This window comes from Microtus pennsylvanicus, chromosome 13 (assembly GCF_037038515.1).
Source record: "Microtus pennsylvanicus isolate mMicPen1 chromosome 13, mMicPen1.hap1, whole genome shotgun sequence".
In the NCBI taxonomy this organism is placed as follows: Eukaryota; Metazoa; Chordata; class Mammalia; order Rodentia; family Cricetidae; genus Microtus; species Microtus pennsylvanicus.
This window is the reverse complement of record NC_134591.1, coordinates 79,468,950-79,482,879: the sequence shown is the minus strand read 5'-3', so window position 1 is coordinate 79,482,879 and position 13,930 is coordinate 79,468,950. Positions and strand designations below refer to the sequence as shown.

At 42.6% G+C, this 13,930-nt stretch overlaps 1 protein-coding gene across 22 annotated transcripts in view; it reads left to right on the top strand.

Annotated features, from left to right (window-relative positions):
- Positions 1-13,930, top strand: part of Camta1 (calmodulin binding transcription activator 1) — an 826,088-nt gene that overhangs the window by 60,118 nt on the left and 752,040 nt on the right. The window lies entirely within an intron of this gene.

Below are 13,930 nucleotides of genomic sequence, written 5' to 3'. Positions count from 1 at the left end.
GGAGTTGGTGTGCTCACCCTCAGCCAGGGGATTGGCTGGAGTGGCAGGCATCTGGTTTGTTGTCATTTTGGAGTCCTCAGGCAGCTGCTTTTTGAGGGAGATGAGAAGGCAGGTAGCTGGGAGAAAAATATATTGTTCTTAATCCAGGAGAGTTGGAACCAGTGGTGAAGTCCCAGGGGCTGGTGCAGATGTTGGCATTGTCTGGAGGGCACTTTGTTGTTGATTGCCTTGGCGGGTTACTTAGTCTAGGGTTAGTAACCCGCCTGGCAGTTCAGTTATTCCAGGGTCCCGGAGAGGCACTATCTGGAAGATATGAGCTAGGAAAGAGGAATGAGGCTAAGCAAGGGGGTTCTTGTCAAAGCCTCCGTTTATTAGAGATGGGGTACAGCTTATATAGGGTAAGGAGTTGGGGGGTGGGCACAGGTGTCTGGGCTCTTGCCGCGTGGTTCACGTTGCTCACGTGGTCCTCGTTGGTCACGTAGGCCAGGAAGTCACGAGTTGACACACCTAGTTCTTTAGATAGTTTGGAATGTGGGATGGGTTCTGCTAACAGATAGCTCTCATTAACAGCCAATTTGGGTGTGGGGTAGGCTCTGTCAATAGAACGATTCCTAACACAATTAGGGATGTGGGGTTCTCTGCAGACTCCCCAGGGTGATGGTTCCTGCAATGATTTTAGGAGGAAATTGGCTCCTGACACTTTGTGAGTTGATCTTGGCCCAGGCAGCACGAGTGACCTGTAAAATATGATTGAAACTGGCTGGATTTAGTGTAGCAGAACTTTTTTCCGGAACCTGTAATAGAACTGGAACAGATTCACATCTTGGTGTCATAGCAATAAAGGCTACTGCGTTAGGTTAAGACAATGAAAGGAATTGAGAACCCCAGATTCTTTAAGATATACCTGAAATCTGTTAGGCACACCTGTCTGTATTTTAGCAGGAAACTTTATTAAATGTCATGGATGAAATAATAAGTTAACAGTACCTTAAGTTGTCAAATGCCATTACACAGTTCTGAGAGGGATAAATGAGCAAAAATGAGACAGCTTTTTAGCTACACAGGCAACCCCAAATCCTCTCCTTAGTCCTTGGAGAACACAAGTCTTAGAAGCAGTGCTTGCCGTTAGCTGTTGGGTACAAGAGGCCCAAAGATATTTTTCCTGTGGAGGGAAGATTTAGTCTACCTGGTTTGGCAGGATGAGAAGATCGATTCCCCTGGTGAAGCATCCAGGAAGCTGAAGGCTGCTTTTTTCTGATGGGTTTAACAAACCCAAAGGCAAGGTCTTCTGTCTTCTTGGAGGAGCTAAAGGGTGCTGCAGAAGCTGCCATGTCTGTTAGAAGCTCTTTTGGTAAATGCCATACCCTCAGATCTGTAAAGACACCTGAGAGTCAGGATACCATTACCTGTTATTTTAAATTAGGCATATAAGCTAAATTTAGATGTGTATTTTATCCAATTAGTTACAGTTTATCAATGCTAGTAGATGCAAGAAGATTATAATGACTATTTTAATCAAAGAATACCAGATGGTGGACTACCCTTACCAAAGATGGCAGTGAGGTTAAAATGGCGGCTACCCATGTGTTTGTATTTTTCCAGAGCTGCTGTAATCTGGAGATATAAGTTTTGCTGGTCTTAAACAAGCACATGTGCACACAGAAATATAAATTAATCACTTTGCGGAAATATATTTACGCACTCATACAGACATACTGTGGCCACATCATTCTAACACACAGACAAATAAAACACCTTTAGAAACCTGTGTTAGCTGACCAATTTAAAAATCCGAGTTGTTAGGCCTGCTGGGGAAGCACAGCAAACAGCTAGAAGGGGAAGGGGAGGGGCCAAAGCAAATAGCTTAGAAGCAGATAGAGGGGAGGGTAACAGGGCCGGAGCTCACAGCAGAAACCTTGGGATTTTGGAGCCTTGTTTAAGTTAGTTGTTAATTCCAATTTAAGGAGTTTTGTTTGTGGGTTTTTTTTTTTTAAGGCTGCCCAAGTGGGGTCAGGAGCAGGGCCTGGCAGGAGCAGCATTTAGAAACCACGGGCTTTTGGAGCATTGTTCATTTAGGTTAGATAGCCCTAATTTAAAAGGATTTTTGTAAAAGGCTGCTGAAGGGCGTTTTAGGAATTGTCTTGGAATCGCAAGAAACCCGTTAGATGGGCATGCCTGTGTGACTCAAGGATGTCACAGTGCGTCCAGTGTCCAGCAGGACAACCCTTGAGCCGAAAACGGGCCTGTGAAAATTGAATGGCAGACCTCCCTGGCCATGCAATCTTCACCTCTCCAGCTTTTGCCATGTGGGTCAGACTTCCAATGCATCACCCCAGCCCCTGCCTGGGAGTTGCATTGGTCCAGACTCCAACTCCCAGCCTGCCAAGTGCTGACCCCTCCATGGGGAGGGTCAGAACCACTCCCATAGGCTATTTGGGGGGTACGACACATGGTGTATGCGCTCCTCTCCCTTCCAGTCCATCCCGGAGTGTGGCATTTTTTAAACGTGGGCATTTTAAATTCAGTCTAATCTGGTCTAATTGGAGTTATCTTGCATCAGTGAAGAGGCTTTTAATACAAAGTCCATGGGATGCATTTACAGTAATCTAGGGGACACTAGCATGCTGATACCAGGGTGACAGCATTGAAGCTAGACATACCTGGATGTCAGGGGATGGGGTTTGCACATAGACCTTCATAGCCATGGGAATAGGGTGAATGTGGCCTACCTGGGAGGTGAGGAGCTGTTGCTGTGACTCCCAAGTTTTTCAGTCATTTTACAGAATGTGATGCTGGGTTTCCAGTGAACTTCTGTAGTGAATATCAATTACCTGTTAAGTGCTCCCCCTCCTCAAAAAATGTGGATTGGAGAGCAAACAAAATCAAACTAGTACAGTAGGAACTAAAGGCAAGAAAATGGTGAGAGTATGGAGCTAGGTACTTCCGCAGGTTCTGTGGGACAAAGCCTGTGTTTTCTTGCACAGATAGGAGATGTGACTAACTAGAAAAGAGGGTGTTAATTGGCTGATCAAATATTTGAACCTCTGTAGCCTTGGAAGTATATACAAATTGCAAAACTCACTTCAGGCTTTTCCCTTCTGAAGATGGAGATGACAGTAGGAAACCTATTGGATACTCTATAGATACAAACTAACTAACTGCCTGTTTGTGAGAGGCACAGAAGTGCTGAGGAGGAGGGCAGTGAGGTGACCTCAGCAGTATGAGGCATGGGAGCACACCAGGTTGGGTCATGTTCACTGTCTCCAGGACTCAGGATATGCCTAGTGTTCATTAAGTGCTTAATAGGATGTTGTAAGAACAGTTAATGATATCTGGTCCCAGGAAATAGGAGGAAAGAGGGGACAGTTGTGAATGAACATTGTTGTGATGATGTTAGTACTGTTGACCCTAATGCTAACTAACAAGATGTGTCAGTTAGTAGAAACACTTGTATTCGAGCCTGATGATTTGAGTTCAATACCAGAACCCACATAAAGAAGGAAGGTGAGAACTGACCCACAGAGTTGTGTCCTGCCATGTCATACACACAATAATGTAAATAAAATAAATGTTTAAGAATTGTAATTCTATTCACTCTGGGAGGATCTTTTTGGTTTCATGGCCCTGGATTTATCTTTTTCTCAGGTATTCCGGTGAAATGTACAGTTCTTAAAGATCTAAGGCCCCTTGAGGGCCTTGCCCAACAGGGGTGACTTTTTAGATTTTTTTTAGGAATCTTAAAAATCAAACTGGTTTTACATATTGAAGATCTTTAATCTGTGTTGCCAATACATCATTCTTCTTTATATGCATACATGTTATGCTTGCTTGTGGCAGTCAGACTGGTTTAGCTGCATTCAAGCTGTAGTGACTATATATTGAAGTCACTCTTTGAGTCAGTTAATAGTCCATTTCTATAGTACATATCTTCATAGGCCTTTGGTGAGTGCAGCTCATAGTGTTCTTTGCCTGAATCTTATTGGCAGGCCATAATTCTTTCTAATTTAGGCAAATACAAGGATTGTCTTGTATTTGTAATGCTTTTTCTGTGAGGATCCCAGCACTACATGCCTTTACTGTAGCTCAAGACAGTCTGTTTCTGGCTGCTCATGCAGGATACTCTTTAGTCTGGAAGATTTGGGTGTTTATGTAAGGATTACTAAAGGGACTGTTGTTCCTATTTTCGCTGGCTTTCTTGTCTGCGGGGTTAGAGGGTAAAGACGTTACGCGGGGAAAGGAGACACAGACACGCGGTGGTCCCACGTGGGTGCACTTTAATGGGGGAGGGGTAACAACGGGTAGGTACAGGTGTGCAGAGACAACAGGAGAGGAGGGGGATTATGGCGACCCTCGCCTTTTAACAAGGAATGCAAAGGCTTCTGGGAATGTGTCCTGCGCTTGCGCGCTGGTGTCCGTAGTCCAGGGGAACACTGGGAGCTGTAGTTCCGCAAAGGAACAACAGGGACCTTATACCCAAAAGACTCCATGCCTAGCACGAAGGAACACATGGTATCTCTCTATTCTTCGCCACAGATCATATATGCTTATTCCCAGAATTATTACATTTTGTTATATGAGTACTTATATATGTGCTTAATTAAAGGTGGTAATAAGTTGTCACTTAAAAAATTCTAGCCCCATAGAAATGTGGACATTTAAAAACAGACTTTCTCCTATAGTTGTACATCCTAGAAGAAGTCATTGTGTGCAACTTGGTTTTGGGAATGTGTATTCTAATTTTTGATTTTTATACTAAAAATGCCTAAGGCTAGGTAGGGGCTTTATAATAAATGTTATTTAACTTACAGGCTCATAGTTTAAGATCAGGTGGCTTATGGGTTCAACCTCTTGGCAAGATCTGATGGTTGATTTCAGGATCATACGTGGAGGGAGCAATTGTTTCACCAAATAGGAAGCCAGAGAGGCCGGACTGGTGCAAGAACTCACTAGGGTTTCTTCACTGGCATGCTGCCCATTGCTCTAAGAACCTCTCTCTGACTCCAGTTGAAGGACTTCCTCTAGGGTCCACTTCACAAAGGAGGTTATATAACTTTTATGCTGGAGACCAGACTAATGATACAGACCTTTTGTGGGACACTTTGAAACATGTCCAGACCATAGTAACGCCCTTCTGTAGATGTAAATGATGCTTGAGCAAGATCTGTGTGCTCCTGTGGTATATATCTCTATAAAGCTTGCATGTGCACACACAAAGACACACGCATGACACTGTGCATACCTCTTCCTTCACTGTTTTCTCCTTATAATACAGAACATTATGGCTGTTTTCCATGTTGGTGCATATGTGTGGTTATGAATATGCATGATTACAGAGCAAGGATGCCCATAAAAAACTTAGCAATCTCTGTTTTGTTCTTACATCATTTTGGTTTGGATTTTTAGCCTGAGATGTTTAATATAACTGAGCCTTTTTTAACTAGCACACTTAACATTCTGGTTCACATATTTTTGCATACTTATCTAGTTAGGCTCTCAGGACAGATGTACTTGTCAAAGGATAAACATTTGCTATGTAGCAATTCAGTTCTCAGTAATCAGATATGAGAGTGTGTGTTCCATCACTCAGGGATCTTTCAGTCTGTTGGGTGAGAAGCTGACACTTTGTTACCAGGTGATAGGGTCCTTCTGTGTGGTTCTGCCTCAGCCTCCTAAGAGCTGGAATTATAGGTATGTGCCATCATGTCTGGCTTCTTGCTTCCTTTAAATTTCATTTGTTTATATGTTCCTGTGATTTAGCCTGTTTTGGCTGCTTGTCTAACTTCATGTTATATTTTTTAAAAATTATCTTCATTTCTTTTGCTGTTTTTCTGAAGTTGGTTCTTCATCTTCCCTCCCTCTGCCTTTGCTTTCTAAGTGCTTTTTTTTGTTGTTTTAAGAAATGTGTATAGTCGCCCTCCAGCCCTACAAAGCACTTGTAGTTAATTGTTAGCTTTCTGAACTTGTTTGGTCTTGGGCATTTACAGAAAAGTCTTCCTTGTATAGTATTGGGTTATCTATTTAGATTCTCTTTCTCTGTTTTATCCTAAGATGTTTAATGTAACTAAACACTAAAGAAGCCACATGAGCAGGGTGAGGCATAGTTGTAATTTCATTTTCCTTCCAAATTGCTCCCTGTATTGAGTTGTTGATCTTTCCCAGTTGACTTTAAATGCTGCAGTTACCTGTGTTGCTGTGACAGCCTTGGGCTCTGTTTGGACTGTCTTCTGTGATCTGTTCACTCTGGGTTTATATTGTTGTTACAGTTATCTTTCCTTACATGGTGACCTTCCTTTCATTCTAACATTATAGAAAGAAAATTAGTGGCCACCTCTGTTTAAATATCTGTCAAAACCAGAGTGCAGCTTTACAGTAAATACTTTCTTGTTTGAGTGAATTCTGTTGTGACTTTAATAAATGAGCTCATGTAATCTTAGAAGCTGTATGTTAAAGAAGACTGAATTAAAAGCAGGTCTTGTCACTGATGATGGGACTGGAATAGTTTCTATCTTTGTTTCTGTAGCGTTCACTTCCTCTCCTTTCATGTCTGTGCACATCACAAATATTGGTAGGTCCAGCTGTGATGGCTGGAGGAATGTCCTTGCTCTGGTGGCTGCCCTGGTTCCTATTAGGGAGGGACTGATATCCATGCTCTCTCTACTGGCACTGTGCTCTCACTCATAAACTCCTGCTCTAAGTTCTTTGCAGTGATGGTCATTATGGCCTGGTGGCTGCTTCAGTATTCAGACAGACAGGTGCCTTTCACATTTATACAGCAGAAAATAGAGTCTGAATGTTTTCTATGCATAGAACTAAGCAGTGTAAAGTTCATTTTTGTTGTGCACCCACCATCATCATCCATCTCCAGAGACTGAAACTTCGTCCTCAAACAACCTATCCCTTTCCCAAACACCTTCTATTCTGTTATCTGTGCAGTTGGTTCTGGAAACCTTAAAAAGGGGAGTCAGGCAGTACTTTCTCTTTGTGTGTGACTGGACTATTTAATTAGTATAATGCTTTAAAGGTTTCTCGATGTAGCATATGTTTGCCTCCCCTTCCCTTCTGATTTTAAAGATTTACCTATATTTTTAACTGTAAGTATGTAGGTCTGTGCATGTGAGTACAGGGGCTTGAAGAGGCCTGAAAGGGGCATCAACTCCTATAGACTTAAAGGTGGTTGTGAGCTGCCATAAAGTGTATTGGGACCTGAACAGTTTGTGCTCTTAACTTCTGAGTTATCTCTCCAGCCTCCTTCCCTTTTAAAGCTGAGTATTCCATTATGTAGATACCACAGTTTGCCTCTGTATGGTTTGAATAGGGCTGCTGTGAGCATGGGTTTGCAAATTTGAGATTCAGACTTCTCCCCTCCCCATCTTCACTTGTTATTCAAGTGTTTTATTTAGTTCAACCTAGCTCCCATTATTCTGTTGTACCTTCTTTCTTGAATCACTAGTGATCTAAAAGTTAAAATAAGCCAGGTATGTGATTTATGTCTGTGATCCTAATCACTCAGGAAGTAGAGGAGAATTGCTATGAGTTCTAGTTTCAGTAACTGCAGGAGCAATGACATCAATACCAATACCAACAGTATTGCCAAAAACAACATTTTGTCTTCAACAGCAGCAACAGAGTTCAATAAAAGCATTTTTCAGTGTGTGCTTTTACTGTCACAGATGCCACAGTGACCACACATACCATACCTCCCCAGCTCCTGGGATGGTGTATGACCCATCTTCTCCCTGTGCTGGATGCACCCTCTTGCTCTCTTCTTAAATTTGACAGTGGAATTTTCTCAGGTCTTTGCTTTATGCCATTTGTCTGCTATCATTAAATGTGGATATTACTTATTTCCTCCTACCACTCAGAGAGAGAGGGGGGGGCAAGGAGATTTTTATCAGATAGGTTAGTTTCATCTTCTTTCTAAATAAGATGCTTTTTGATAAAATAGGATCATAAAGAGGACAAGAGTATAGATCATATGAATGACACTGATTTTAAAGGAGTGACATATAATTGATAATAAATATTGTATGCTCAGAAAGCTAAGGTATGAGGACTTAATTAATGTGTGTATCTTATATAATGATGAGCACAGTCTATGTGATGTAGGAATGATATTGTCATGTTATAAATGGAGAACATGAGACATAGTTGAAAATGAAGTAATATCCCAAGATCACAAAAGGAAAAAATAGCACTGTTCTTTGATGTTTAAAAAACTTAAGAAAAATACTCTTAGAGAATGTCATGTGTTTTGATCATAGTCATCTTCCCTCCCCCAGCGCTTCCCAATCTATTCTTCCTTCCAATCCAACTTTGTGTTTTGTACCCCTTCCTCTTGTAACCTCTTCCCCTATCATATTAAAGCCAATTTTTGCTGCCCAAATATTCTTGGATGTGTGGCCTTTCATAAAAGTGTATGCTCAATGTATTAGTTAGGTGTCTGTTGCTGTGGAGAGACATCATGACCATGGCAACTCTTATAAAGGAAAACATTTAACTGGGGTGACTTACAGTTCTAGAGGATTAACCATTATCTTCACCGCAGAATCCAGGCAGACTGGAGAATGAGGTGAGAGTACTACATCTTCACCAGCAGTCAACAGGAAGTGAACTGAGACACTGGGTATAGCTTGAGCATAGGAGACCTCAAAGCCTGCCTCCACAGTAGTGACACAGTTCCTCCAACAAGGCCACACCTATTCCAACAAAGCCACACCTCCTAATAGTGCCACTCCCTCAGAATTTATGAGGGCCATTTATATTCAAACTACCACAGTCAATTTATCAGGGCTGTGCTTATAGAGAAAACTGACTCTTCCTCTCTCAGCAGCTAAAAGTTGCCAATAGCTTCCCAACAAAGGATGAAACTTCATGCCTAACTTCATTCTCCATGTTGTGATTTAGTCTGACTTTGGCTTGCACAGGTCTTAATACATTCTGTGAAAACTGCTGTGAGTTCATATGAGCAGGTGTCCTGCTCCTTCCTTGCACTCACCTACTGTCTCTGGCTCTTACACTCTTTCTTCCCCTTCTTCAGTGATTTCTGAGCCTTTGGAGGAGGGAGTGCAGTATCTATATTCCATGTAGAGCTAAACACTCTTTAGTCTCTTATTCTCTGCACCTTGGCCAGTTGTGGGTCTCTGTGTTGTTTGATCATCATCTACTTGTACAAAAGTATTTCTGATAAGGATTGAGAAATGACCTAAATCTATAGGTATAATGTTAAGTCATTAGGAGTTGGTTTAACCCTCTTTTTAGCAGAATAATAACAGTATGTTCTCTTCTGGTGTCAATAATCTGTCTAGCCATAGGTTTTTGGCCTAATATAGTTCCAGGTATGGATTTCATCTTGTGGAGTGGACATGAAATAAAATCAGAAGTGGTTGGTTACTCCTATAATGTTTGCTCTGCTATTGTACCAGTGACCATGTCTGACCAGGCCTGTCATTTTTGGAGCTTGCAGAGTTCACAGCTCAGTAAGATTGATGATTACTTTTCTTCTTTGGCAGCATGCATAGCAGCGTGGGAGCTAGCCAGGAGAGATGATGCTTCCATGTCAGTACTAGCTTGGTACTACTTTTTATATGTCTTCATATAAAAGACACCCATGTGGTGTCTTCAGTAACAGAGTCTTGCCATCACATTCTGGAAGGTAGCCAAGAGCTTTGGCAATAGCCTGTATTGTTTGGGGATTTTGGGTATCTCACTGACTCACACCCCCCTGTTGATGGAGCTGTGGGCTGTGTTCCTGCCGCCCCAGCTCCTGGTCGCCTGGCTAGCTTATGCCCCGAAATAACAACACACAAACTGTATTCTTTTAAACCCCCATTATATCTAGCCTCTTCTCCGCTAACTCTCGCACCTGGACTAGCCCATTTCTAATAATGTGTGTAGCACCCTAAGGTGTGCTTACCAGGAAGATTCTAGCCTACGTCCATCCTGGGTCAGAGCTTCATCGCATCTGCCTGGGAGAGGGGAGCATGGCGTCTTACCTCACTTCCTCTTCCTTCCAGCATTCTGTTCTGTTTACTCCACCCACCGATGTTCTAACCTATTAGGGCCAAGCAGTTTCTTTATTAATTAACCAATGATCTTCCTCCATCACCCCCCTCCCCCAGTAGTAACTTGTTCCTGGGGCTGGGCTTTTTATTTGTTAGCTCCTAGTGCCTAGTAGGGGCATTGTTGCCCAGTCATAGGATGTCCATTTTAACTCTTTGTGTATGGACCACCAGTAAGCTATGCAACAGACTGTGTCACATGCAAGTGTTTGCGGAGTTTATGGACGACTCCTGCCCTGTCTCTGCATGACCAAGCTCCTGCTGAGTGTAGGGTCTCTCCTCTTGTCTTGCTGCTGGAGCGCTGGCATTACAGACATGCACTTCCACCTCTGGGGTTACAGATTTGTGCTTCTACATCTGCCTTTACATGGTTTCTTCAGATCTGAATTCAGGTCTTTATGCTTAAAACACAAGGATTTTACTTACTGAGTTTTTTCTACAGGCTTGGATTTTCTTTTAAATTTTAAAAATTTTAGCAGAGCCGGGCAGTGGTGGCACACGCCTTTAATCCCAGCACTTGGGAGGCAGAGGCAGGCGGATCTCTGTGAGTTTGAGACCAACCTGGTCTACAAGAGCTAGTTCCAGGACAGGCTCCAAAGCTACAGAGAAAACCCCTGTCTCGAAAAACAAAAAACAAAAGAAAAACAAAAAACAAAATACAAAACAAAACAAAAAATTTAGCAGGTTTGCCACTTAATGGCTAGTTGCCCCCTGAAGTCAGTGTGTCTGTGAGGAAACTGGAGGATAGGTTTGGCCAACCTGAGTCAGATTTCAAAGGGAGGGCTGTGGACTAACTAGGCTTACCTGGGAGGCTTGCCAAATAGGCTTTTTAGTCACTTGTTTGGGGTTGAGAATCGCAGTCTCCTGCTGCTGTCCTTGAGAGACTGTTTATGGGTGATGGCTCAGATGGGAGCATCTCGCCCAGTGTGGAAAACAGGTGATCACTGGTGTGTATTGCTGAGAAGTCTGCAAGCAAGAATTTTTTTTTTTTGGTTATTTGTTTGTTTATTTGAGACAGGGTTTCTTTGTATAGCCTTGGCTTTCCTGGAACTAGCTCTGTAGACCAGGGTGTCCTTGAATTTACAGAAATCTGCCTGCTTCTGCCTCCCAGAGTTCTGGGATTAAAGGAATGTGCCACCAGGCTTGTAAACAAAAAATTTGATAATGCTAGCAGTGGTGAATTTTATTTTTTCTTTCTTTTAAATTTATTTTTTGGGAACTTACACATTTTTGTCAACCCTTACCCCAGTGGACAGCTAGAAAGAAGTGGGTCTTGGCTATGCTACTCAGTTTTATAAATGTGGTAAGCCAATCTGATTTTGAAAGTGGGGTGATTTCAGATGTGTAGCCAGTATGAATAACCAGTACCAAACATTCAAATACACAGTATTTGTGTGCATCCTTATGCGTGAATAGGGGGGATTCTCTTGCCATCTCTGGTAATAGGCAGGCAACAAAGAGCTCAGGAGCAGTGGCTTCCACAGTCTGCCTAGAATTTTGTTGACCTTTTCTGCATGGACAGGTCCCAGCATGGCCTGGTTCCAAGAGTGCAGTGTGAGGCTAAATCCTTGTCCTGTGCTCCCACTTTGCATTCTTGTCCTTGCACAGCTTGCTTTATCGAGGAACTGGCATGTGATAAATTATATAATCATTAAGAGTACCTGGTTATTTAGAGAGTCTCATGTAGTCTCGTCTAACCTGGAATTTGCTACGTAACATAGCTGAGTATGACTTTGCATATCTAATCCTTCTACCTCTACTCTCTGAGTGCTGGGATTCAGACATATCACTACTGCACCCTGTTTATGTGCTTCCGGGGATCAAACCCAAGCTCTGGTGCCTGCTAGGCAAGCATATTAACAACTGGTTTATGTTTTGATTGAATTGTTGATTGTGTTTGGTGTGTGAGTGAGTGTGTGTGTGTGTGTGTGTGTGTGTGTGTGTGTGTGTGTGTGAAAGAGAGAGAGAGGAGAGAGAGAATGAGAGAATATATGGGCATTTATGTGTAGATCAGAGAACAATGTTGAGTATCTTTGGTCTTCTTGTTTGAGGCAGGGTTTTTGCTCAGTACTTGGTAAGGGATGCTCGCTGAAGGGTTTTGGGATTTTCCCATTTCTGCGCCATATCTTGTAGAATTACAGATGGGTGCAACCATTTGTCACTTTATATGGGTTCTGGGGAATCCAAATTTTGATTCTTAAACTGTGCAGCAAGTGCTTTATCCATGGATCAATCTTCCAAACCTCCTCTATTTTTATTTTTAATTGATACATAGTAATTTCATTTTTATGGGCTGCATTAAGATGTTTTAATTGATTGGCATGCCTATTACTTGATGCATATGTGAGTGTGTTTATGTTGAGAACATTCAGAAGTTTTTCTTCTAGTTATTTTGAAATATATCATTGTTGTTAACCAGCTACTCTTCAGTGTTAGAGAACATTAGCAGTTACTTCTTCTAGCCAGGCATGGTTGCTCATGTCTGTTGTATTTCAGCATTTGGGAGGCTGAGGTCGTAGGATTGCCATGAGTTTGAAACCACCCTGGGCCAGCTTGAGCTACAAATGGTATGTGACCTTATCTGAAAATAATTAATGCTCACTGTCCCCTTTCCCCTTTTACCGTGTTTTATTCTTGGCCCCTTAGCCATCCCAGGTTCTGGTAATGACTGCTCTGATTCTGTAAGGTCAACTGTTTAGCTACTGCGTGTGAGACCATGTGCTAATTGCACAGTGGTGTGTGTTCTGGCATGAGTAGCCTCAGTGCCATGAGCCTGTGCACCCCTCAGAAGTCCTGTGGTTGCTCTCACTATTCCTCCTTCCCATCCTCTTTAGCCTTTGTGAGATATTCTAAGCTACCAGAGGAAAAGGTTACATTTATTGTTGAAGGTTAATAGTTTGTCTTCTCTGCCTCCTTTTAACACCCCCCCCAACACTCCCCTTTCTTTTTAGTTCTTTGTTTTTCTTGCTCTAATTGTATAGTCCAGTTGGGCCCATCTCTAAATCCTCTTGCCACAGCCTGCCTAATTTTGGGGTTACAGGTGCATGCTACCTCATCTCCCCACCCCTTTAAAATTATTACAGTGGGCCGGGCGGTGGTGGCGCACGCCTTTAATCCCAGCACTCGGGAGGCAGAGGCAGGCGGATCTCTGTGAGTTCGAGACCAGCCTGGTCTACAAGAGCTAGTTCCAGGACAGGCTCCAAAACCACAGAGAAACCCTGTCTCGAAAAACCAAAAAAAAAAAAAAAATTATTACAGTGGGACTCGGGTAGTACATTTCTTTAATCCCAGCTCTTGGGAGGCGTAGGCAGGTGGATTTCTATAGTAGTAGGAGTGGCGGGTCTGCGTCCCCGGCACCCGGCCGCCCACATGGCTAGCTCTAGCTTATGCCCCGAAATAATTACACCGAAACTGTATTCTTTTAAACACTGCTTGGCCCATTTCTATCTAGCCTCTTCTAGGCTAGCTCTCGCACCTGGACTAGCCCATTTCTGATAATCTGCTGTAGCCCACGAGCTGGCTTACCAGGAATGATCTTAACCTGCGTCTGCCTGGAGTGGGAGAATCATGGCGACTCCTGACTCAGCTTCTTTCCCCCAGCATTCTGTTCTGTTTACTCCTCCCACCTATGTTTTAACCTATGAGGGCCAAGCAGTTTCTTTATTGCTTAACCAATGAAATCAACAGATTGATATATGACACTCCCACATCAGATTTCTGTGAGTTTCAGGCTAACCTGGTCTATATAGCAATTTCCAGGCTAGTGAGAGCTACATAGTGAGACCTTTTTTCAAAAAAGAAAAGAAAAGGAAGAAAGAAAGAAATATATAGTAGGAATACTGTGATTGTAGGTGTGGGGTGTTTTATATGTG